The 23,534-nt window shown below is 42.0% G+C and overlaps 1 protein-coding gene across 1 annotated transcript in view; it reads right to left on the reverse strand.

Moving 5' to 3' along the window:
• Positions 1 to 23,534, reverse strand: part of HTR1F (5-hydroxytryptamine receptor 1F) — a 104,095-nt gene that overhangs the window by 73,843 nt on the left and 6,718 nt on the right. The window lies entirely within an intron of this gene.

A 23,534-nucleotide genomic window follows, 5' to 3' on the forward strand; every position in this document is an offset into this window, starting at 1 on the left:
ATTATTGCAAATAAGGCTGTACAAGGCACAAGCAATCTTAAACTAAGGACTCTACCAGTCAGACTCAAGTAGTAGACTCTCTGTGCTACTGTGGGGTTCAGCCAGCTCTTGCCTGGGTTTCAGTACCACCGTTGCAGGGTGGTATTGCAGCAGGTGACTGGAGGGGCCAGCAGGGTTCCATTTAGTCCTATAAATCTCCTGGCATAGGCCTAGTTCTTCAGCCTGAGAAAGTGCTTGTCCACACCCAACTGTTTGCCTGACTAATGTTCCAGTATACCTGAAGGAGCATCTCCACCCCCATCGTTCTGCCCGGAACTGAGGTCCAGTGCTGAGGACCTTCTGGTGGTTCCCTCACTGTGAGAAGTGAGATTACAGGGAACCAGGCAGAGGACCTTCTCGGCAGTGGCACCAGCCCTGTGAAACGCCCTCTCATCAGATGTCAAGAAAATAAACAACTATCTGACTTTTAGAAGACACCTGAAGGCAGCCCTGTTTAGGGAAGTTTTTAATGTTTGATGTTTATTGTTTTTAATATTCTGTTGGGAGCTGCCCAGAGTTTTCCTCAGATAGTGAGCCAGCCTCAGACAGCTGGCTTTGGGTGACATGAAAAGGTGGTCCAAGCTATTTATTTATTGCATTTTTGCTGCCAGGGAAGGGAAGAGGCACTTTTGGGTTTTGTTTGCTTGAAGTGCCAGAATAATTTGTGAGGTAGCTTCTCTTGGGGGGGGGAGCATCACTCACCACAAAATATATTGGGCTGACACTATCTACACCAATAGTCTGGAAAGGATGGGTCATACGGATAGGAGAGACTAATAGACATGGCAGACCTAAGAAGCTGTTTCTGGATGCAATGAGAACCCTAGTGCTGCGTAATGCAACTGGTGTTTCCTTCAAGGTCAGCATGGCATGTAGCCAGAGAGGAAAAGGTTTCATCATCCTAAAAACTACTTCTACAGCCAGTCTGCCATGATGGTACCTGGGCTAAGACCCATCAGTCTCTACTGTATGCTTCTGTAAGTAGATTGTAAATACCAGGTGGAGGTTAAAAGGAAATATTTTCAAAGGAAACTCCAGCTGCACTCCAAGGAATCTGAAATGGCTCTCCTCTGGTGAAAATATCTACTCTGATGCTTAAAGATGATTTAGCTCCTAAGGCTGTCAGTCTGGCACTTTCATTTACTGCTTAAATGTACACACTTTCCCCAAATATTAAGCTACCCATTCAGTACTCTGTTGAGAAACTGACATAAAGCAGACCCTTTAAAATGCTGTTTACTGTGTGTACTAATCTGAAGGCTGTTTCTCGGAAATGCATTAAAAACCTCATAAACTATCTGAGAGATATGAGAGGTATAAAGCAAAAACAAGGAGGCACTGGCAGGGAGTTGAAAGTCAAGGACCCTCTTTGTGATGCATGTGGCGAAATGGATGCAGCGTATGCTTATTGGGAGTCTGTTTCTGCATTTCAGTCCCTGTAAGGCGCTGCACGTGTGCTATTTGCTTCTTGAACTAGCACAAAATGAGAATCTGCGTTATACTGATGTGAATGCAGGAATTGCAAAGACAAAATTCCCTACATGGATATCACAGAATCATAGAATTGTCAAGTTGGAAGGGACCCCGAGGGTGATCTTGTTCAACCCCCTGCAATACAGGACTCTCAACTAAAGCATCCATGACAGATGGCCATCCAACCTCTGCTTAGAAACCTCCAAGGAAGGAGAGTCCATCACTTCCCAAGGGAGTCCGTTCCACTGCCAAACAGCTCTTCCTGACAGAAAGTTCTTGATGTTCAGTTGGAATTGCCTTTCTTGTAACTTGACTCAAATAAGATTTACTCAGAGTAGACCCATTGAAACTAATGGACCTAACTTATCTATGTACCTTAACTTTAATGGGTCTACTTTGAGTATGATGAGGGTTGAAATGCCACCCAGAGAGACTTAGGATAGGGAAGAAATTGGATTCAGTTCTTATTTAAAGGCAACCTACTGAATCTGCACTTTCTAAAAAGAGGGTGTGAACCAAAACACTACTGCTGTCCAAAATTCAATTTCTCAATTTTTCAGTTCTCCAGCCAAGCAATGTCTCTGAAAATGAATTTATTACTGTAAAGTGCATATAGATTAGTGAGAATAGTGCTGTATATTAGAGGGAAACGCTTTGCAAAAACGTATATATATTAGAAAAAACTGCATACAACAATGTAACGTATTAGGAGAATTTCATACTAAAATGCCAATGAATTTTCATGAGAACTTAAACAAAAATTGCGAACTCTTATGGAAACTTGGGAACTGAAAAAGTGAGAGAAACCAAAATGGACATGCTTAGCCATCCCTAGTTCTGAGCAAGTGTATAGAATTGTGCTACAATTCCCTCTTTTATCTTCATGCGTTACCGTTGAAACCATTTATTTTTAACAGCTGCCTTTTGCCTCTCCCTTTTCTTCCCCTCGCTACTGAGCTCCTTTCCGCCTTCACAAGTTCAGCCGGTGGGCTTCCCGTATTGTCAGGTCTCTTTCTGCAACTCAACAGTAATGGGCTTGAGCGGAAGCTCCTCTTTTGCAGAGTCTGTTGCCTAGCAATCTGCTTTGCAGGGCCTGATAGATACAACAAAGTCTTTACAAAAGAAAAAGGAACAAGGATTTTTTTTTATAAAAAAAGAACGATTGTTGTAATCAAAACAGAGAGCTCTTTGGAAGACTTTGCATCGCACCTTCTTATGCTCGACTGCCACGTCTGTGCTGACGAGTTTCCTTATACAACGGTCTTTGTTGCCCCTCTCAGAGTTTCATAATTGGCAGATTGTGCTAAGTGTTATTAGCTATATAGTTCATTTTTATCTCTCGTTCAATGGAAGACTGTGAAGAAATAATGGCTGAGAGTCATGATGGCGATACATTACCTCCAAGATCAGAGGCAGTATGCTGGGAACACAAGCAAGAGATTGTTGTTGTGCTTGTAGAGAGTCAGTGTGGTGTAGTGGTTAAGAGCGGTAGACTTGTAATCTGGGGAACTGGGTTTGCGTCTCCGCTCCTCCACATGCAGCTGCTGGGTGACCTTGGGCCAGTCACACTTCTCTGAAGTCTCTCAGCCCCACTCACCTCACAGAGTGTTTGTTGTGGGGGAGGAAGGGAAAGGAGAATGTTAGCCACTTTGAGACTCCTTCGGGTAGCGATAAAGCGGGATATCAAATCCAAACTCTTCTTCTTCTTCTTGATTGCTACTTATGGGCTTCCCATAGGCACCTGGTTGGACATGGTGGGAAGAGAATGCTAGATAGGCCTCTACATGAAGGTGCAGAGAATATGCACAACATATACACAGCATGCACACATAGTGTTGTAGGAGAATGTGTAGCATCAATTGAATAGCATGCTCCAGAGGTGCCAATTGTGGGGGCCAACGTCACACACATGACATCATGTCTGCCATCCCAATATCACGTATGTGATGTCAGGATGTTGGGAGCAGCAGGGGGAAGAGACAAACATGGCAGCCATGCAGTGGCAGAGCTTCATGCTCCGGCACCGGGGGGCAGAGAGTAGGCGGGGCACGCCAGCGCAGGGTGCCCAGCGCAGGCAGAGGTCAGCCGTGATGGCACCCTGCTGGGATCACGCTGCCGGAGCGGTGCCCTCCCCCTGTACGCCTCTTCCTCCACCAGTGCAGCCATGCAGCTTCAGTGGCCGGTGGTTCCTCCTTCACGTCCTCCTGGCACCGCCATCAGTGGGAGGCTGCTTTGCTTGGCTTTGCGCTTTGCCTCTGTGCTTTTGGGACATGGAGGGGGGCAGCCCCAACTCGAAAAATATTTGGGGGCCCCAAAAGGGCTCATCCTCGGGAGCTGGTGCCCGAGGCATGTACATTGGTCATTAACATTAAGCTACACATATTAAGTGAATAATGTGAGGCTGATCCATATTGAGGTCATTGCAGGGGGTTGGACTAGATGACCGTTGGCTCCCTTCCAAATCTAAAATTCTATGAGGTGATAATGCTTGACATCCCATTGTTCTCCAATGCCAGGAATGATGACTATTCAGGATGGCTACTGTATAGGCTACCTGCAGGACCAGAGGCAGGTGTCTCTTTAACAACATCTGAACAAAAGCTGCTTCCAGTTCCTGGAGCTTAACCCCTTATGCATTACTAATCTACAATGGTGGACCCAGCTTCTCATGACCTGTTTTAATAAGCCAAGACAGGCAAAGCTCAAGGGGGCAGGTTCCTTGCATTTTTCAAGATCCTTTCAGCAACTTCAGGAGAAAACTTGAAATTGATTCAGTCTACTCAGGGCTGGCCCAAGGCATTTTGCTGTCCAGGACAAGATGGTGCACCTTCCTGTTACCTGTACTGTAGCATGTTAGATGGACAGTTGAGTCATACTTCAACGTTGGTGATGAGACATCCTCTACCACACCTGAGGCTGGCTTTGGCAATGCAGGGCCAGCTGCCTAGAATGCATAACTTTGTATTCTAACATCCCATTACAGGTCTGTTCTCCAGCATTGGTTGCTGAAGGTGGCTATCTGACAAATGTTAGGGCCAGCCTCGAATCTAGTAGAATGTTGCATGTATGTATGTATGTGTTTGTGTTTGTGTTTAGTATATCTAGTAGTATATATTGCTGCATTCCATCCCAATCTCCAAGTGGTGTGACCAGTGCTTTTTTTCTAAAAAATTGTTTAGGGGTACTCTTGACTTAAGGAAATCACCGTTTTATAGTTCAAATTGGGAAAAATAAATACAGTAAATGCAACGAAACTGACCAATCACCATGCTGGATTCCAGCTCCTACTTCACACATTAAATGCTAGCTTCCGTTTGAGACTCAGGAAACACTGAGACAGGAAATGAGGCCACCATTGGGGGTAGCAATGGAACTGACGATTCACTGTGCAAGAGAAGAAACTAAATTTTTAATATTTTTTTTAGTTTTTTCTCCCGTTAGATTCACAAAATGTTTAGGGGTATGCGTCCCCCTGCGTCCCTCCAGAAAAAAAGCACTGGGTTTGAGACTCCAGGGGTTCCTCAGAATGAGGGACAGCAGAGACTGTGGTGTCTTTATGATATATGGTTTATTTACACATATATGGTTTATTTGCACTCCCCCCCCCACAACTCACAACAATATATAGTTTTAATTCTATCAGTGTTTAACTGCTTTTAAATGATTACTAAGGTTCTATGTTTTAGCTGTTCTTATTTGAGCCTCTATCAAGGAAAAAGGTAGGGTATTAATAAATATAATAGTAATAGTAGTAACAGAACAAGTAGCATCTTTCAATATCTTTAGTACAGTAGATGTAAGGAATAGCAAAGCAGATTATCTCACATACAAATCCTTTCACCGATGCAGATTTTAGTTGGGTATCATAGACTGCCACAGAGTCTTCCTGGAAGATCATTTAAGAAAATGTCACACAGTTAAATGTGGGATAATTGCAAAGGGAAAGGTTATACTAATAAATATAGATTTATATTTCAATGGTGTTAAAAAAAATATCTAATGATGATTACCTTCTGCTTAGGAATGCCACATTTTTCTCACAAGAAGGTAGGTAGCTTAAAGGATAATAATGAAATAATATGCAGTTGAAAATGATGACAATAGGACCCATGGAGGGGGTGGTGGGAAGTCTGGAGATTCGTAGAACTTTCTAAATTTGAGTATGTATTTGAAATTGTCATAATTTTATACTTGTAAAATCAAATAAAACCTATTTTCAAAAAAAGAGAGAAAAAGATAATACAGACAGCCTGTCTGATATGAAGCAGGAGGGAGTTTCATAGGGCAAGGTCTGCCATACTAAAGGCCCGATTCCTACCCTGATGAGATACAAGAGACCCTTGTCTTTTTGCCATGTGCTAAATAATCCCAGAACACTCTCATCTGAGCATATATTGAAGTTGGATTTGACACTCAAGAGCTCTTTCAAACAGTCGACTGATAAGGGCTTTAATTCAAGGATCTACTCGATGGTTCTTTTTAATAATATAATTGCCATTTTCACATTCATTTTACTCTAGCCCTCAGGGATGTTCTCAGAAATACCACAAACCTGTCCCCAAGAGCTTGTTTCAGGTGTGAAACTGACCTGAGGGTGATATCAGGTCACAATCATAGGTCCCAAGATCTGTGATTAAAAAAAAGCTGTAGCTGAAAGTTCAGTGATAGTACTTGTGAGGGGGTTCATCTCTCCCTTTCCTTAATGCTGCTCCCTCATCCCTTTTTGCACAGAGTGAGTGATCTCTACCACTCAGTTCAGAACAAGTGTCACCTCTCCTCGCCATTCCTACTGGCAAGTGCTCACCCCGTCACATGAAAATCACTCCCACATTTTCAAAGCAGCAGGTCATGGAGAGCAGCTGCTTTATAATCTTCCCACTCACAGAATATGCCATAGACTGCCCATATGACAAACGTCTGCTAGTCGTGATTCTACAAACTGCTTATTATGTAGGGCTTTTTTAAAAAAAAAATGTAGGAAAACAATAGTAAAACATGCATCTGAATAATACATTTGAATAAATATTAGCACAGCCCAACATTCCCCCTCCCAACAAATGCTTTGAAAAGAGAAAAATATGAGGTTACTCCATAACATGCTCCAATATTATAAATTTTGCTCTTTTGGAGAGGCAGGAGGATAGCTCTGCTGACTCACTTGTACCTTCTGCATAGTTATCACTTGAAGATTTTAGCTGCGCTACAGAAACCACACTATTTTATTCATGCATGCTAGAAAATAAGTTCCATGGAGATCAATGGGGATTTGCAACACCAGAGCTCCAAATGTTTTGGAGTACAACTCCCATCAGCCCCAGCCAGTGCCTTATGCAATGAAGCTGTACTGCAGAGTATCAACAGAAAACAGAACTGGCACAGGGTGACTGTCTTCTTTCAGGCAGTAGAAGCCAGTTTGTGTTCTATGGATGCTCCATGTTGCATCCATGCAGCTGGATTTTCAGGAGGAGGAGTAGAAGAAAGGTTAGAGCAAAAAGCTGGGTGAACCACGTATCTCACAGCCAGACAGGCCTTGCTTCACACCTAATGCTGCTACAACTGTTGTAACACAAGCAAAGGTTTCTTCCTCAACTAGTGCTGGGCAAATAGCCCTCCACTCAATTTGGAATGGGCTCAACTAACAGTGTGGCATAAGAATGTAAGCCCTGATGGATCAGACCAAAGACCCATCTCATCCAGTGTCTTCTTCTCAAAGGGGTCAACCAGATGCCCTCTGGAAGGCTACAAGTGGGACTTGGGTGCAACAACATCTCCTCAGTTGTGAACCCCAGCTTATTCCCTCTGGTCCTGGTGGTAATTATGCCAGCCTCCTTGATTTAAGACTTGTGGGCCATTTCAAGTTGGGTCCAAGCTTACATCTCAATTTATCTTGGAAAGGGGGTTGCTTTCCATCCTACCGTAGAATTTCTTCCTCACCCCCCCCAGCTCCTTTCAAAACAATGAACACAAACCTTTACATCTGCTTGTGAAAGTGGCTTGGTGGGTCCTGGCTGCCTGTCTGGCTGCTGGCATTGAAACCATGTTCAGAAATGTCATTTCATGCCAGGATTGTGGACACTTTATCTTCAGAAAACTGAATATAAATACTAACATACCAAACTGGACTGTTATATGGATTTTTCAGTGGTTTATGCAGTGGTGTAGATAAGCAATTTCAGACTCTAGATTTAATGGTTTTATGGGGATCCTTCTCCAGATGGTAATGTGTGTTACTTCAACTGTGAGTACATTGTAAGACAGGGTTGGATTTGATGCTCCAATACTTTTAAGGTTTAGCCTATATCTATATCTGTCTATCTATTTCAAAAGCAGTCTAGTTGCAAGTTGATTTTTTTTTAAAAAAAGGTTCTGTTGGATATCTGAGTACATTTAAATAATATACACAGCTTGACAGATGTTTGCTGCAATGAAATGCAATAGGCAGCAGTACTGCACCCTTCCATTCTTTAGAATGGAGAAGACAGACGCCGAGCCAACCGTGAGCAGTTGTGGGTGAAAGTGATCTCCTGCTGATGTTGGGGTCCTAAACTTTGGCTCCCAAGTCCAATGTCCCATCTAGTCCAGCATCCAGTTCTCACAGTGGCCAACCAAATGCCTGTGGGAAACCTGCAAGCAGGACCTGAACACAAGGGCACACTCCCCTCTAGCAACTGGCATTCAGAAGCACATTGCCTCCACTGTGGAGGTAGAGCACAGCCATGACTAATAGCTGGTGCTAGTCTCATCTTCCATGAATTTGTCTAATCTTCTTTTAAAGACATCTGGGTTGGCGGCCATCACTTCATCCTGGGGGAGCAAACTTCCCTGTAACTATGCACTGTGTGAAGAAGGACTTTCTTTATTCTAGTTACAGATGGGTAGCCATGTTGGTCTGCCATAGTCAAAATAAAAAAATTCCTTCCTGTAGCACCTTAAAGACCAACTAAGTTAGTTCTTGGTATAAGCTTTCGTGTGCATCTGAAGAAGTGTGCATGCACACGAAAGCTTATACCAAGAACTAACTTAGTTGGTCTTTAAGGTGCTACAGGAAGGAATTTTTTTATTTTTTCTTTATTCTGTTCGGAATCTTCCAACATTCGCTTCATTGGATCTCCACGAGTTCTAGCGTTAGGGGAGAGGGACAAAAACTTCGCTGAGCACTTCAAATGCTCAAAAAGCACAATTTCTTTTAATAACATAAAAAGAAATTAAATGTTATTTAATTAATTAACTTCTATACTGTCCCTTCATCTGAGGATCACTGGGTGGTTTGCAATAGACAACGAAGGACAAACACTAAGGACAAAATGTAGTCACTGTGCAATAAACAAAAAAAGGAAATCTCCCTAACTGATGGCTTAGTGTGGGAGTTTTTCTCATGGTAACTGAATTTAAAGGCCCTCAACTTTGGCTCAACTGAGTCCTAAATGTAATACTGTAATTATTAACATTAATTAAAGTCATAAAAGGTCATTTCAGCTGAAATTATAGTACTTCATTTCCACACACCCCTGACATTTAGCTATGGATAGGTAACTTGTTTCCACTTTATGCGTTTTATACTTTTATTTCATTTTAACAGTTGATAACACATTGTGAGTGTCAAAGTCAGAAGAGGAAACGTAGGAGGATGCTGGAGGGAAAGAAATGCCTGCAGTACACATATGACAGGGAGCCAAAGATAACATTTCAACGTATGTCTTCAGTCTGAAAAGATTAAAAATTAGCTGCTGAATGCAAGAGAGAATATTTTGGTGTGTGTGCATGAAGCTAGTATTATTTGAAGAAGTTTTTGTTATCTTGTAGTTATATACCAACAACCAAAAGCATAATCTCCCATGATAAATGTGTCAGAATTTGATACTATTTCCTCCTACTTTAGTAGGGAGAAATAGTTATGTAAAAGTCCATCACAAATATTAGCCGACCAATTGCTTTGGCCACTTTATGCTCCTTTCTCTGCCTCGTTATTCTGGAAGTGAATTCCTCATTTTCTTGATTCATTATTTCTGTTTTAGATATTCACCTCCAAATAATTGTAGCTTCTTGGAAGCAAATACAGCCTAACTTTTAAAAGTGTGTTTTCAAACTGATTTATTTCCCTCAAGCATCAAAATGGGATTTACCATCCCTGGTCCTGAAACACTCCAATATACATTGTTGGCTAGATTCAGATTCTATGGTCCCTTTGGTAAGTATGAGTGTACAGCAAATAATAAGCAACCCAATGCACTGCAGGACACACGTTGATCTTGATACTTTGCACTGACATTTATTCATATTCTCCTTGGATGGAGGGAGGGCGTGCTGGTGGTTCTGCTCCTTGTGCCATGCGGCTGGGCTAGCCACATCACCAATGGTCCTGCACTGACATGTGAAGAGGAAAGACTATGTGTAAGCAGCTTCTGAAATGTAGGCCTTCCTCATCAAAGACATGATCATGCCAAATAATATCCCAGTTATGCTATATTTTGACACAGCCCTCCAAATTGGTCCAGAGACTCCCATAGTACAGTCAACACTAATACATTAGAAGTAGTGATAACCCAACTGGGTGATGTAGGGAATAGGGCCAGAGGTATGACCCCACTCCTCCTCCTACATGTGAATTCCCTCCATGTGAGTTATGCATAAAGAGAGCTGCAGAAGCAGGGAGTTCAGTTATTGGGAACTCCAAAAAGTACTTCTGCCACAACCTTCTGAAAGATCTGTTTGCTGTGGGGGCTGGTCCACTGATGTCACTGACTCAGTCTGGTGAAGTGGCTCACAACCTTATTTGTTCCACTCAGTTCATTTTTGCTTAACCGCCATTCCTCCCTTCAGAAGTTCAATGCTAGGATTATGATAATTCATTTTAAATGAGGTGACCCCTGATGACACTTCAGATACTTTGCTGCTGAGTGCAGACTGCTGGTAGTTCATCAAGACCGCTAAGCGCTTCAGGCAATTTCATTGGCTTCATACTATCTATCTTCCAAGGACACGTTGGAGCACAGATTTTAACTTACAGAGTCCTGGATAGACATATACAGCAAGAAATTACCATTCAGATTTACAGATTTTGATGTCATTTGCAACATCTGGCACCGTGAATGTCAATTTTATTTCTACACATCAAGCCTGGAATTGATAGCTTTAACTCCTGTGACAAATGTTTGGAAGCTTATATAATACAATGCAACTTTGATTATCAAGCTTGAAGCAATTTAAATCAAAGGTCCAGCTGGGGGCTGGTGAGCAGTTTATAGTTAAGTCTCCTGCTGAAAACTCAGACTAAGCTATCATTTCTACCACTCAGCGACCAGTAAGCATAATTTAAAGGAAAAGTCCTCAGAATGTAGGACATTGAATCCTTATTTTGTCAAAAAGGATTCAGGCTCTCTTTGTTTTTTTACTAGAACCCCAAGATTCACCAACAGGAGCTACAGGTGGGGAAAAAGGGACTTCGAATATTAAATGCCATAACTGGTTATTAGATCTGAACAGAGTTCATATTCCTCTCTCACACAAATGTACTCCTGGTTATCCTCTCCCAGCTTTCTTCATTTCTGCAGCTTAGTTTGGGAGGAAGGGCAGTCATTTCGTTGTTGCTATAGTTAAAAACAACAACCAGGAGTCTGGAATCTTTCCCAATCTACTTCAAATCACCCGGAGATTTGATCCTGACCTGTCTTCCGTTCCGCTCTGCGGTAGACATCCACTCCTGATATGCCTCAGTTCTACGCTAGGCCCTAATTAAGATACGATAATTTCAAATAATACCCCGATTCATCATACAGTCACGATTTGAATACCAGTGAGGATAGAGACACTAAAACTAGCATGCTAAAACTAAAAATGCTGCCATGTTACAAAGCCCAGAGTAATGTCAAATGCAGAGGGCGGTGATTACGATCCAAGAAGAAATAGGTAGCAAATGGTGTGTGGAGAAGAATCGGAAGCAATAATTTGACTGACACTTTTTCATTCCTGCGCTTCCAAATGTGTGTGAGAGGCAGACAGAAATGTAACAGGCGTAACCACATCCAGTAAGTATGAAGACGCAGAGAAGTGGAATGCTTCATCCACTACTTTTTGCTCTGTCACACAGTTTCCAAAGAGACGGAGAGATTATGAGAACAAAAGGGTTGGCAACTACAATCCTCTGTGTTTCTCATACTGATGAAATTCAGTGATAGGCAAGCTTCTTTATCCCAGAGGTCACCTTGTCATTAGCTGGGTTTGCCCGTGCTCTCCTTGAGAACAATCGGAAGAAGCTCTGGTTTTTAAAGTGTACAGTGGTACCTCGGGTTACAGACGCTTCAGGTTACAGACTCCGCTAACCCAGAAATAGTACCTTGGGTTAAGAACTTTGCTTCAGGATGAGAACAGAAATCGTACAGTGGTGGCGTGGTGGGAGTGGGAGGCCCCATTAGCTAAAGTGGTACCTCCGATTAAGAACAGTTTCAGGTTAAGAATGGACCTCTGGAATGAATTAAGTTCTTAGCACAAGGTACCACTGTAATTTTGCCTATATATATTTGCAAAAGAATCTAGCTGGAATAGTCCAATGGCCCACCCAGTCCAGCGTCCTATTCTCACAGTAGCCAACCAGATGTTTGTGGGAAGTCCACAAGCAGGACATAAAAGCAGCACTCAGTCCACCTTTGATTCGCAGCAACGGATATTCAAAGGCATACTGACTCCAACAGTGAAGGTACAACACAGCCATCTCAGTTAGTAGCGTTCTTCCCCATGAATTTAAACACTTTTTAAAGCCCTCCAAGTTTGTGGCCATCACTGGCTCCTGTGGGAGTGAGTTCCATTCATAGAATTGTCCCTTCCAACTCTACAGTTCTATGATTCTATGAAAGGAATGCTTTAATAATAATAATATTTATATGATGCCCATCTGGCAGGGTTGCCCCAGCCACTCTGGGCAGCTCCCAACAAAACATTAAAAACACAGTAAAACAACAACCATAAAATCTTCCCTGAACTTTATTTTATCTGCCCTGAATATTCCAACATTCAGCTTCATTGAATGTCCATGACCTCTATCATTATGAGAGGAGGAATATTTTTTTCACTACCCACTTTCTCTATGCCGTGCATGATTTTACAAACATTTGTCATGTCACCTCTTACTCCCTTTTCTCTGCACTAAGAAGTCCCAGATGCTGCAACTTTCCCTCATGGGGGAATTGCTCCATCGCTTGACCATTCTAGTTGCTCTCAGTATGATGATTATTACTATTCCAACAATTGCTATACCTATAGAAATGCTTTTGAATTATCGTGCTGGAGGAGACTCTTGAAAGTCCCATGGACTGCAAGAAGATCAAACCTATCCATTCTGAAGGAAATCAGCCCTGAGTGCTCACTGGAAGGACAGATCGTGAAGCTGAGGCTCCAGTACTTTGGCCACCTCATGAGAAGAGAAGACTCCCTGGAAAAGACCCTGATGTTGGGAAAGATGGAGGGCACAAGGAGAAGGGGACAACAGAGGACGAGATGGTTGAACAGCGTTTTCAAGCTACGAACATGAATTTGACCAAACTGTGGGAGGCAGTGGAAGACAGGAGCGCCTGGCATGCTCTGGTCCATGGGGTCACGAAGAGTCAGACACGACTAAATGACTTAACGACAATAACAACATAGAAATGTTATCAGCATTGTTTTGCTTATTGTTGGTTTTATTATTTTTTAATGACATGTCTTAGGGTTGTATTGTTATGGGTCTGTGCTTAGTTTTATTTAAGTTGCAAACTGGGGGTTTGATGGGGGTGATTTACAAGCCAAACAAACAAACAAACAAACAAACAAGTGAATCCAGGCTCTCTCCCCAGCAAACAAAGTAATAATCAGTAGCTTCATTTTGCTCATTCACTGTAGAACACCAGAGGGAGATAGCTGTAGCTAACATATTAAACATCTCAACAGCTGGAGGCATGAAAGCAGAAGTGTGTGTTTCTGTGTCAAATCTAAGTGCCCCCAAATAACTGCTTCTGTTCAGAAAAGGATTATTTTTTAAAGTCAAAGTTGATGTGTCGTGTCACAAAAAGCAACAGAAAGTGTCTATATTCTATGTCTGTGTTCAGTCATCACTATGATAAACCATGGTGTGTTGTGTTGGGAACTAATCTATGCAACCCTTGGCTCATATCCTTGCCTCCCTCTTCCAGTGTGGTGTAGTGGTTAAGAGCGGTAGACTCGTAATCTGGGGAACCGGGTTCGCATCTCCGCTCCTCCACATGCAGCTGCTGGGTGACCTTGGGCTAGCCACACTTCTCTGAAGTCTCTCAGCCCCACTCACCTCACAGAGTGTTTGTTGTGGGGGAGGAAGGGAAAGGAGAATGTTAGCCGCTTTGAGACTCCTTCAGGTAGTGATAAAGCGGGATATCAGATCCAAACTCTTCTTCTTCTTCAGAGCTGCCACAAGCAGATAGGAAGGTTCTGCTTCTGTTACTCATTGACAGAAGTTTAGATTTCAAATATAATGCTAAACTGCAGTTCATCTTAACTATGGTTTTGTCCAAATAGGACATCTTTGTAACCTGTGATTTGAAGTTGGCATATTTCAACAAACTATAGTTAGCCACAACTAATCACAGCTTGACAGGTTTTGATAATACAAGAATTTCTGGATAATTCAAAACAGATACTAAAGTTTCTGAATTTTCTTTGAGGCTATGTAAGAGGATAGTGGGGTTGGGGAAAGTGCAAGAGTCAGAGGTTTGCATAGGATTGTTCTGATGACAATAAAGTCATAGTTTATTATGACACTGGAGTGACAATATTTCTGCTTATACCAAGTCTGGGTTGGAACTGAAACTGCAGTAATACTGTGATGATGCCATTGTCATTACAACCTTATTGGGCAAGAAATGCACCACGTACCTTGATATGATTAGTAAGATCCTTTCTGATCAGTTATATAGGGCTGCCATACATTCGGGATTTCCAAGAAATATCCAAGATTTTCTGGACATATATGGAATTTGTCTGTTGTGTGGAATTTCTGAAAATTGGCTCAAGAACTTTGCAAAAAAAAAAAAAAAAAGCTGTCTGGATGTTCACTTTTTGAAATATGGCAACATAACATCACTATTGGAAACAATGCTGCAAGGAAGTTGAGACAGCAGGTGCAATACTGTAATCGGTGTAATATCTGGGCATCAGTAAATATTGTTGATAAATATCCATCACATGTGGAAATGTGGATGGGCGATGGCAGTGATAGTTGTTCCTGGCACACTATGATTGCATGTTGTTGTTGAGATAAAAATAGTGTTGTGGAGAATAAATACTCTGCATCATGAGCAGAACAGCTGCCTGACAACACATTGCATGTTGAGGGTTCTTATAACATGTAATTTGGCTTCATTGGTGGAACCACTGAGCAATTTAGACATTCTATGTGCCATTTATGTAAGCGACGTTATGGCAACATAACTGCATATTTGGGTATAATACAATGGTAATAAAAGTAAGGCAATGTAGGTGAAAAGTAACCAAGTCTAAGTGATCTATTGATGACTGCAACATCAAGCTGCTTTTCTGAACAATAAATCAAGGCTTACAAAAGCTTTGCTAGCTCACATGCATAATGCTGGCCTTCATATTAAGCAGGCAGATGGTGATGCTGACACAATGATAGTATTCAGAGTCCTTGAGATTGCTGGTCATGGCTATGATGCGGCTGTAGCTCAGTAAGAATGGCAAAACAAAATAGGAATAACGTGTTCCTGCATTCTCCACCCCTCCCTTTCCATGCTGTTCCTGGGGATGATGTAACACAAGATTGTTCGAACATAGCAAGGAGAAGTAATTCAACCGTATGTTATTAAAAAACAAACAGGAGCTGTGTTGGCCCATAAGAGGAATTTCAACAGACTCCTGCTCATGCAGCAGGGCTTCCTCTTACTCCCCTTCGCTCCACAGCCACCCTTGCACTCCCAAAATCTGCTCCAGGGGTGGTAGCAGGGGGCCTCTGGGGCAGTTCCTGAGGATTCATAGGGGGCTGCAGGAGGGAGAAGATGAAGGGGAAGTCCCAATGCAGAAATCAGTTTGCACTGTGTTGAATACAAATCATTTTAGGGCAATACCGCCCAAAAAGGTTGGTGACACCTGTGGTGTAAGCCTTGGTGTTTTGAATCCTGTGGGTTCTGTGTGCTCTGATTTGACATAAAACACAAAAGCCTGAAATAAAAACTAAATATTTATTTCATATTTATGCTGTTTTCTCCTGTAAACCATCCAAAAATCTTTGAAGAAGAAGAAGAGTTTGGATTTGATATCCCGCTTTACCACTACCCGAAGGAGTCTCAAAGCGGCTAACAATCTCCTTTCCCTTCCTCCCCCACAACAAACACTCTGTGAGGTGAGTGGGGCTGAGAGACTTCAGAGAAGTGTGACTAGCCCAAGGTCACCCAGCAGCTGCATGTGGAGGAGCGGAGACGCGAACCCGGTTCACCAGATTACGAGTCTACGCTCTTAACCACTACACCACACCGGCTCTCTTTGAGTTATGGAGAAGCACACCAATGCTGAAAATAAATAAAATAAAATAAAAAACCCCACCAGCAACACCTGTTACATTCCCTGTATTATCATCTTGATACAGTGATAGAGAAAAATAACTATATTTCATAATTATTTGTGAAGTAGAGTAGAAATACTCCAAATCAGCTGTGAGTGGCTGTTGCATTTAAATGATCAATGAGTTTCCAGTAAGAGTTCACAGTGTAAAATGTCTTGGTTTATTTTTAGAAATAGTTTTAATAATGGAAGTTGAGCTCTAGCCCTGCTCTTTATTGGGAACCAATTCACACAGCAGATGTGTAAACCTGCAGAGACCTCTTTTGGCCAAAGTGTCCCTGAACTGAATCATCAGCTAATGAACCATAAACTGTCTCAGTGAAGTCAGCAATAAATGATCAGAAGTTTTCCTATGAAATACTGAACTGTGTTAGCTGGAAACCAACCGAGGCAGATAAAGCCAGTTTGCTTAAAGTTCAGTATCTTCCTGTGCATGACTTTCTTTAAAGAAATGGGGAAAGGGAAGGAAAAAAAATTGAGTCAGAAATAATCAGTGTCTAAATATATGCTAAATATAGATGCAAATTTGGATAGTTCAAGAAACTATAGGTGTCAGGAAAAGTTGCCAAAACACCTGAAACAACTCAATTAAATTGTATTAACAGGTTTGGGAGTTGCATTCAATGACCAGGAGGATCCAAAACATAGGGTGACTTTACGGAGGACAGTCCTCTGAAGGTGTCCCTTCTTGAAAGACTTTCCAGTATAAGGCAAACCCTGATTTGAATGGGAGTTGCATTCTGGGTCACTGCATGCAGTGGCAGAGCACATATAAGCCCTTGCCCCGCCCCCATGCCACCCCCCATTCTGCCCTCTTCGCTGGCCACTTCCTGGTTACTGTGATACATGTGCGGGCTATTGTCAACTGCAATGCATAAATTGGTTGTTGCCTGTATATCCAGTTTAAATATGTCTTCACAAGGTTTAAAAATCAGTCACTATACCTAGGGAACTTGGAATTTTAGCTTGGTGGGGGAATAGAGGTCTCCTAACAGCTTTTACTGTTGACATTAACTTGTCGACAAAGATCCATATAGTCAAAGCTATGGTTTTTCCAGTAGTGATGTAAGGAAGTGAGAGCTGGACCACAAAGAAGGCTGATCGCCGAAGAATTGATGCTTTTGAGTTATGGTGCTAGAGGAGACTCTTGAGAGTGCTATGGACTACAAAAAGATCAAACCTATCCATTCTGAAGGAAATCAGCCCTGAGTGCTCACTGGAAGGACAAATCCTGAAGCTGAGGCTCAAATACTTTGGCCACCTCATGAGAAGAGAAGACTCCCTAGAAAAGACCCTGATGTTGGGAAAGATGGAGGGCACAAGGAGAAGGGGATGATAGAGGACGAGATGGTTGGACAGTGTTATAGAAGCGACCAACATGAATTTGATGAAACTCTGGGAAGCAGTGGAAGACAGGAGTGCCAGGTGTGCTCTGGTCCATGAGGTCACAAAGAGTTGGACACGACTAATCAACTAAACAACAACAACAGCTCTTAGCAGCCTTACCAAACTACAGTTTTCAGGATTCCTTGGGGGGGGGGGAGTCATGACTGTCTAAAGTGGCATGATACTGCTTTAAATGTATAGTGCATGTGGGGCCTAAGATGGGAGAAAAGGGGTCTTGCAGCTGCTTTTCAAAAGTTACCATGTATTGAGAGCAGGCAAATTGATCCCCAGGTCACAATATTCCCCACGGCAAGCTTTACCATATTTCCATTTAAATTACAGTATATTTTTAATTTTGCATCTATATAATATGAAACTGTCACATTGAAATATGTAGCCTGTTTTATCATCTTTTGTGGGGGGATGCATTAAGTGGTGACACTTTAAAAACCCTCGTGTCAGGGGTGAACTTTGGTATTTCAGATTTCAGCGGCATTTTGTGCAGGGCCAACATTCGGTGCCCCACCTGTTTCTTGCCTTCTGTTTTGCCCAATTCACTACATTATAGTTGTGACTCTCTGTGGCGTCCCCTAGCGTCAGTGTCCAGTGCAGTGGAACCGGTCACACTGCCCTAAATCCTTCTATACTTCTGAATAAGGCTCTTCCTTATGTACAAACACTATGAGCTTAGTGTGTTTCCTTTCTAGATGTAGCCCCATGAAATGACACCCCCTTAGGAAGGTCCAACTGACATCCAGGGCAACTAGCTAGAGGGTACAGGAGGCTATAGTGGTTTGAACAGGGCCAAGAAAGTTTGGGCGCATATGTGGAATAGCTCTTGGATCCTAGCCATTCTTTTTAAATAAAGGAAGCTGTTAAGCTGAAGTAGATTCCCCCTTTCAAGCTCTGTACTTCCTGTCAATTCTCAGTAAGTACATAAAAAAAGAAAGAGAAAGTCCTTATTCAGTATTTTGTCATGTACCTAAGAACTGCTGGCCATATTAAACTGGTTTGGAAATAACTCTGCATATTCCGTCTCATTTTATCTCCAAACTGAGCCGTTCTTTGCACTATATTTGCCATAGATCAGTGTTGATTTGACACAGCAAATGTTTCTGTGAAAATGTATGATGACGCCACGGATAGATACATTCCCAACTACAAATTTTACACATTGTAACGTACTGCACAACTGTTCATGAAAAGATCCTGATTATAAAATGCAGTTGCATTTTATACTTCCCCTTCCCAGACATACCCTCCATATGCTTACACAGAAACATCTTAAGATCCTAGCAGCTGGCCATGACTGTGAGGCTACCAAAATCCTTTTCTATCCTCTTCCAAAAGTCACAAATACCTCATGTGCATAAATGATGCCTCAATTTCTCCTTGGTTTCTACTTCCGTTCTGTGCTTCCACTGCTTCTTCAAAGTCCTGACTCTCCATCCCGACTGTGAGGCTGCATACACACAATACATGTAAAGAGAATTTAAGGCACCCACCCACCCAAAAAGGAAAACTATAGTTTAAATTCACACCTACTATTCACAGTTCCTTTAAACCACAGTTCCAAGGATCCTTGGTGTGTGTGTGGGTGTGTTTTAAATGTATGGTGTGTACACAGCCTAAGTCTTTGTTTGTTCAAGTATGTTAAGGCTACCTTCTAGAGCAGTGGTTCCTGCTCTTTTTTTGGCCATGTCCCATCTAAGCATCTCTAAAATGCCAATCCTCCCCCCGTGACATAGAATTCTTATTATTCAAAAAGTGAACTCATATTCACGTGGAGGAAGCCGAAAAGGCCATTCACTGTTAATAACTTATTCTTGAATCCTTAAAAATCAAGTTCCGTGTGCCCCACATTAGGAACCATGGTTCTAGAGCAAAAGCCTTCAGAAGGGAGATTCCACGAACACACACAAAATCTAAAATACAAATACAAACAATTAATAATTTGAAAAGCAGTATCCTCCCAACAGCAAAAACAACCCCCCCATTCAATCAGCCAAGTCTCCCCGTGCCCTTCCACCTACCCAATTCTTTCCTCAGTTTGTAGTATCTCACTCCATTTACCCTTATGCTCATTTTATTCTGCCAAGTCTTCCTTTGGACTCGACTCTACCCCATGGATTAGTACCTTCAGCTAATAAGCATTGCAGCCACACCTTCTCTTATCTGATCAGTCTCAGAGTCTGTGTTCCAGGTCTCCAGAATCTGTCCTTTCCCCAGGGAAGCTAGACAGAGAACATCCTGTTGCCAGCAGCTTCATTATGTGGAGTATTAATGAACATTCTGTGACAGCACACCAGCTCAGCTAACTCAGCCACAAGCTTTACCAAAAAACAGAATAAAAGTAATGCTCATGATTCACATAAGACATTTTCTTATCTCCCCCCTCAGAAGTCTTTTTTTTAATTTGTTTGACAATAATATTGAATATACATTCTGAACTGCACACATTTTACCATCTAATCCTCTGAAAAAACCAGCAGATGTACAAAGAAAATACCCATTCTCATATGACTCTACTCACGGCAAAGACTGTGGCCCCCATATGTTCCCAGGTGAGTTTGTCTGAGAAAGCCCCTACCTGAAACCATGGATATCTAACCAGTGTTCGTAGACCAGGTGTGTGTATCCTGTGGCCTTGCAGGTGCTGCTGGACTCCAGCTCCCATCTGCCCCAGCTAGCATGACCAATAGGCATGGATAATGGGAACTGGAGTCCAACAACATCGAGCGTCACTAACTTGCTACCCCTGGTGTAGATAATCTTGATGGACCAAAAGTATGGGTTAAGTATGGCAGTTTCCTGTGTCTCCTAATTCTGTCTGTAACATGGGAAAATATTTTTACACTAGCTGATCTCTGCAGAAATGTGTTGCCCTCTCTACAAAATACAAACAAATCCAGCGGGTTGTGTGCAAAAAAAGACCATTGTTCTGGGCCAACAGACGACAGCTGTGATTACTCCATCTCTAAATAGCAAAGGCAACTGGAGATTCAGTGATTTGTTGACCTGCCCATGACTCATCTGCTTGCTGATTCTGTGTCCTTTCTGGTTGTGGCAACAAAAAGCAAGGCCGTCTCCAGACAGCTGCTTACCAAGCGAGAAGTGGGAGGGAAAGTACCTCGCGGAAGAGGTGTCAACTTGCGCAGGGATTTGGCAAGACTGCTGTGTTTTTGTGTTCCATTTGGATGAGTAGGGATCAGTTCAGTTGCGTGCGGCTTGCACAGTAGAAGCAGTGGCACACAGAAACCAAACAGATGACATTGGTCTTTAGATGTCATCATCTGCAATGGCTCTTGGGGTGCTTCCAGGGGCGATATTTTGCAAACAAGTCACACAGATCTGAATTTTCCATGTGTGCAGCTGGCATGCAAGGACTCACAAACATGAGGTTTAAAGCCTATTTTATATTGCTGTATCCCATCCACAGTAGCAGGTAGTTCTTGATGGAATGTTTTTGTGTTCTCCCCCCACAATTTTCCTTCTTTTTCTGGGCAGGTGTGCAGGGACCTCTGTACCTATGTGTGCAGGGACTTCTGTAAACATCTTTAATTTTTGCCCCATAGAAGAGTGCAAGATGCAAGAGCAATGTTACCAAGCCCTGAGTTCCCACACCAATGCACGTTTCTGCTTTGAGGGCAGGGGAACAGGGGCAACATCCATTTCCATTTGGGTTTTTTTAAAATGAAAATGTTTCATAGAGATGTATTTGACAAGATTTGCTTTGTATTGGTAGCTTTTGAAAGCAGCCTGATCTGTTTAGGATCAACTCTGTTTCAATCCAGCCAGATTTGTTACTCTGGTCTGAATGAGATCTATTTAATCCAAAACTATTTTTGCCCAATTGACTATAATGGGGGATCTTAAAATGGCTATCTCTATCTTACCTTTTCATTTAATTAGATGAAATTTAATTATGGACAAAGGAGCCCCTCCAGAGCGGATTTCATGGAAATGTATACAGGGTGTGTGTTTTAAAAAACCTTATAACTTAAAAAAAATAAAATCTGCTGGTGTGGTTCCAAATTGTAGGCATGGCCACCTGAGAGGATGAAGGCTGCCACGTTTCTGAAAGATGGTGCAACAGTTCTCCCATGGGGTATACTTTACAGTTTTGGTGTGTGAAAATAGTAATCATGTTCCCTTCCCTTAGAGGAGTTGTTTTTTTTGTGGGAAATCAGCTTGAAAACTGGGAGCATGAGAGAAGTGCCCCAGATGAGAAACCTGGCAGAGTTTAGGTGACTAGGTCTTGTTTTTGTTTTGTTTTTAAAAGTGATTTCACTTCATAAAAAGCTGTATAACACACTTTTTCTCACTGCTTTCCCCTTCCTGGAAATACCCTCCACGAAGAAAGAAAGAAAGAAAGAAAGAAAGAAAGAAAGAAAGAGTGTGCAATGATTTATCACTGTTAGGAAAAAGAATGACTAAGAAAGAAGCAGGTCACCACAATAATCTAATTTTGCTGCTAATGTCCAGTTCTCACAGCTGAAACGAAAAATGACGACAACCCATGTGAAGAACAACTCTGTTTCCTTACTTGAACATTCCTTCTCCAAATCAGTATGATTGGAGTGGCCTTAGAAATATAATTCACTATGCTTAAAAGCTAGGCCTGCCTATCAAAACAAAACAAAATAAAAATCTCCCTCCTCTCTTCTGCACCCCTCCCCTCTCTAATCCTGAGTATATCCACATTCAGGTAAGTTTTATTTCTCAGAAAAGAAATTATATATTTTTTTAAAGGTCACAAGCTTATCTTTTTGGAAAAACCAAGGCCACAGAACAATTCAAGAAGTTAGGGAATCCTTGCTCTGTCTTGTTAAGAGCATAATTTGAATTGGGAGCATGAGATCATGACTTGAATCCTCCCCCAATTTGTCTCATTATTTGTGGTACACAGAACCAATACACTTCCTTAATACAAATATATATATCACTCTCACATACGCAAACACACCCAGGACTGCACAAAATCAGTCCCTATAACTCCACAGGATAATCTACACTCTAAGGATCTCATTAGATTCTATCAGAATTTGCCAGCTCTCCCTAAACTAGCCATTGCCAATCTTGTGCCCTTCAGATGTTTTGGACTACAACTCCAATTTGGACTACAACTCCAATTAACCGCAGCCAGCATAATTAATCCAAAACATCTGAAGGGCACAAGATTGGTGAAGGCTGCTCTGAACATTTGCATAGAGCTCTGAGCACCAGTGCGCACTGATGTGCAGAGCTTAGAGCCTCTTTATGCACAATATTGACACTTTCACGATGACAACTCCACATTTCTTTCAGAAGAAACAATCAACCGTTGACAAGGAGAACTGAGACAAGAAGTGCAATTTGGAATCTTCCTGTTTTTCTTTCAAATATTGACTCACACTTGCAATCTCCAATGGAAAAGTATTCATCACTTCGTTTTCATGATCCTAGAAGCTGGGTCTTCAGCCATGATGCCAACCAAGGCAGGGCATCCATTATCGCTGCCTGTGCTCTATTTGGTACCTTTAGATTAAGGACAGCCACACAAGACCTCACTGCCTTGAGGCACTGACTTTTTCACAATTATGTAGAGCCTTTGTTGAACTTAGGTTTCAACAGATACCTTGGAATAGCATACATGAAATGGAAATGGATTTATGGATGTAGTCAGGATGTAGTCACTATTTGTTGATTTGCCCTTTATATATGGTGCCCTGAGAAATGTTATCTCCTATTCTCTATTGCTTTTCAGACCTATATTCCCAGGAAGTGATAGTTGAACCCTTAGCTGGGAGAGACTCTTCCCCAAAACCCTGGACAGGCACTGCTCTCCATTGTAGATAATACTCAGCTAGATGGACCAATAGGTTTGGCTCAATATCAGGCAACATCCTATATTCCTGAAAATAATGGAAACTGTAGATAGTCAAGCATTGACTTTTACATGGTGAACACTTTTCCAGCTATTATTTTCCCTATTACAGCTGTTACCGGAACTAAACTTTTCTGCTTCAGCATGCAGTCCAAGTTTATATTATTTTGCTTCAATTTCCATTTCATATTCT

Source organism: Podarcis vaucheri, assembly GCF_965113315.1.
Source record: "Podarcis vaucheri genome assembly, chromosome: 4".
Lineage (NCBI taxonomy): Eukaryota > Metazoa > Chordata > Lepidosauria > Squamata > Lacertidae > Podarcis > Podarcis vaucheri.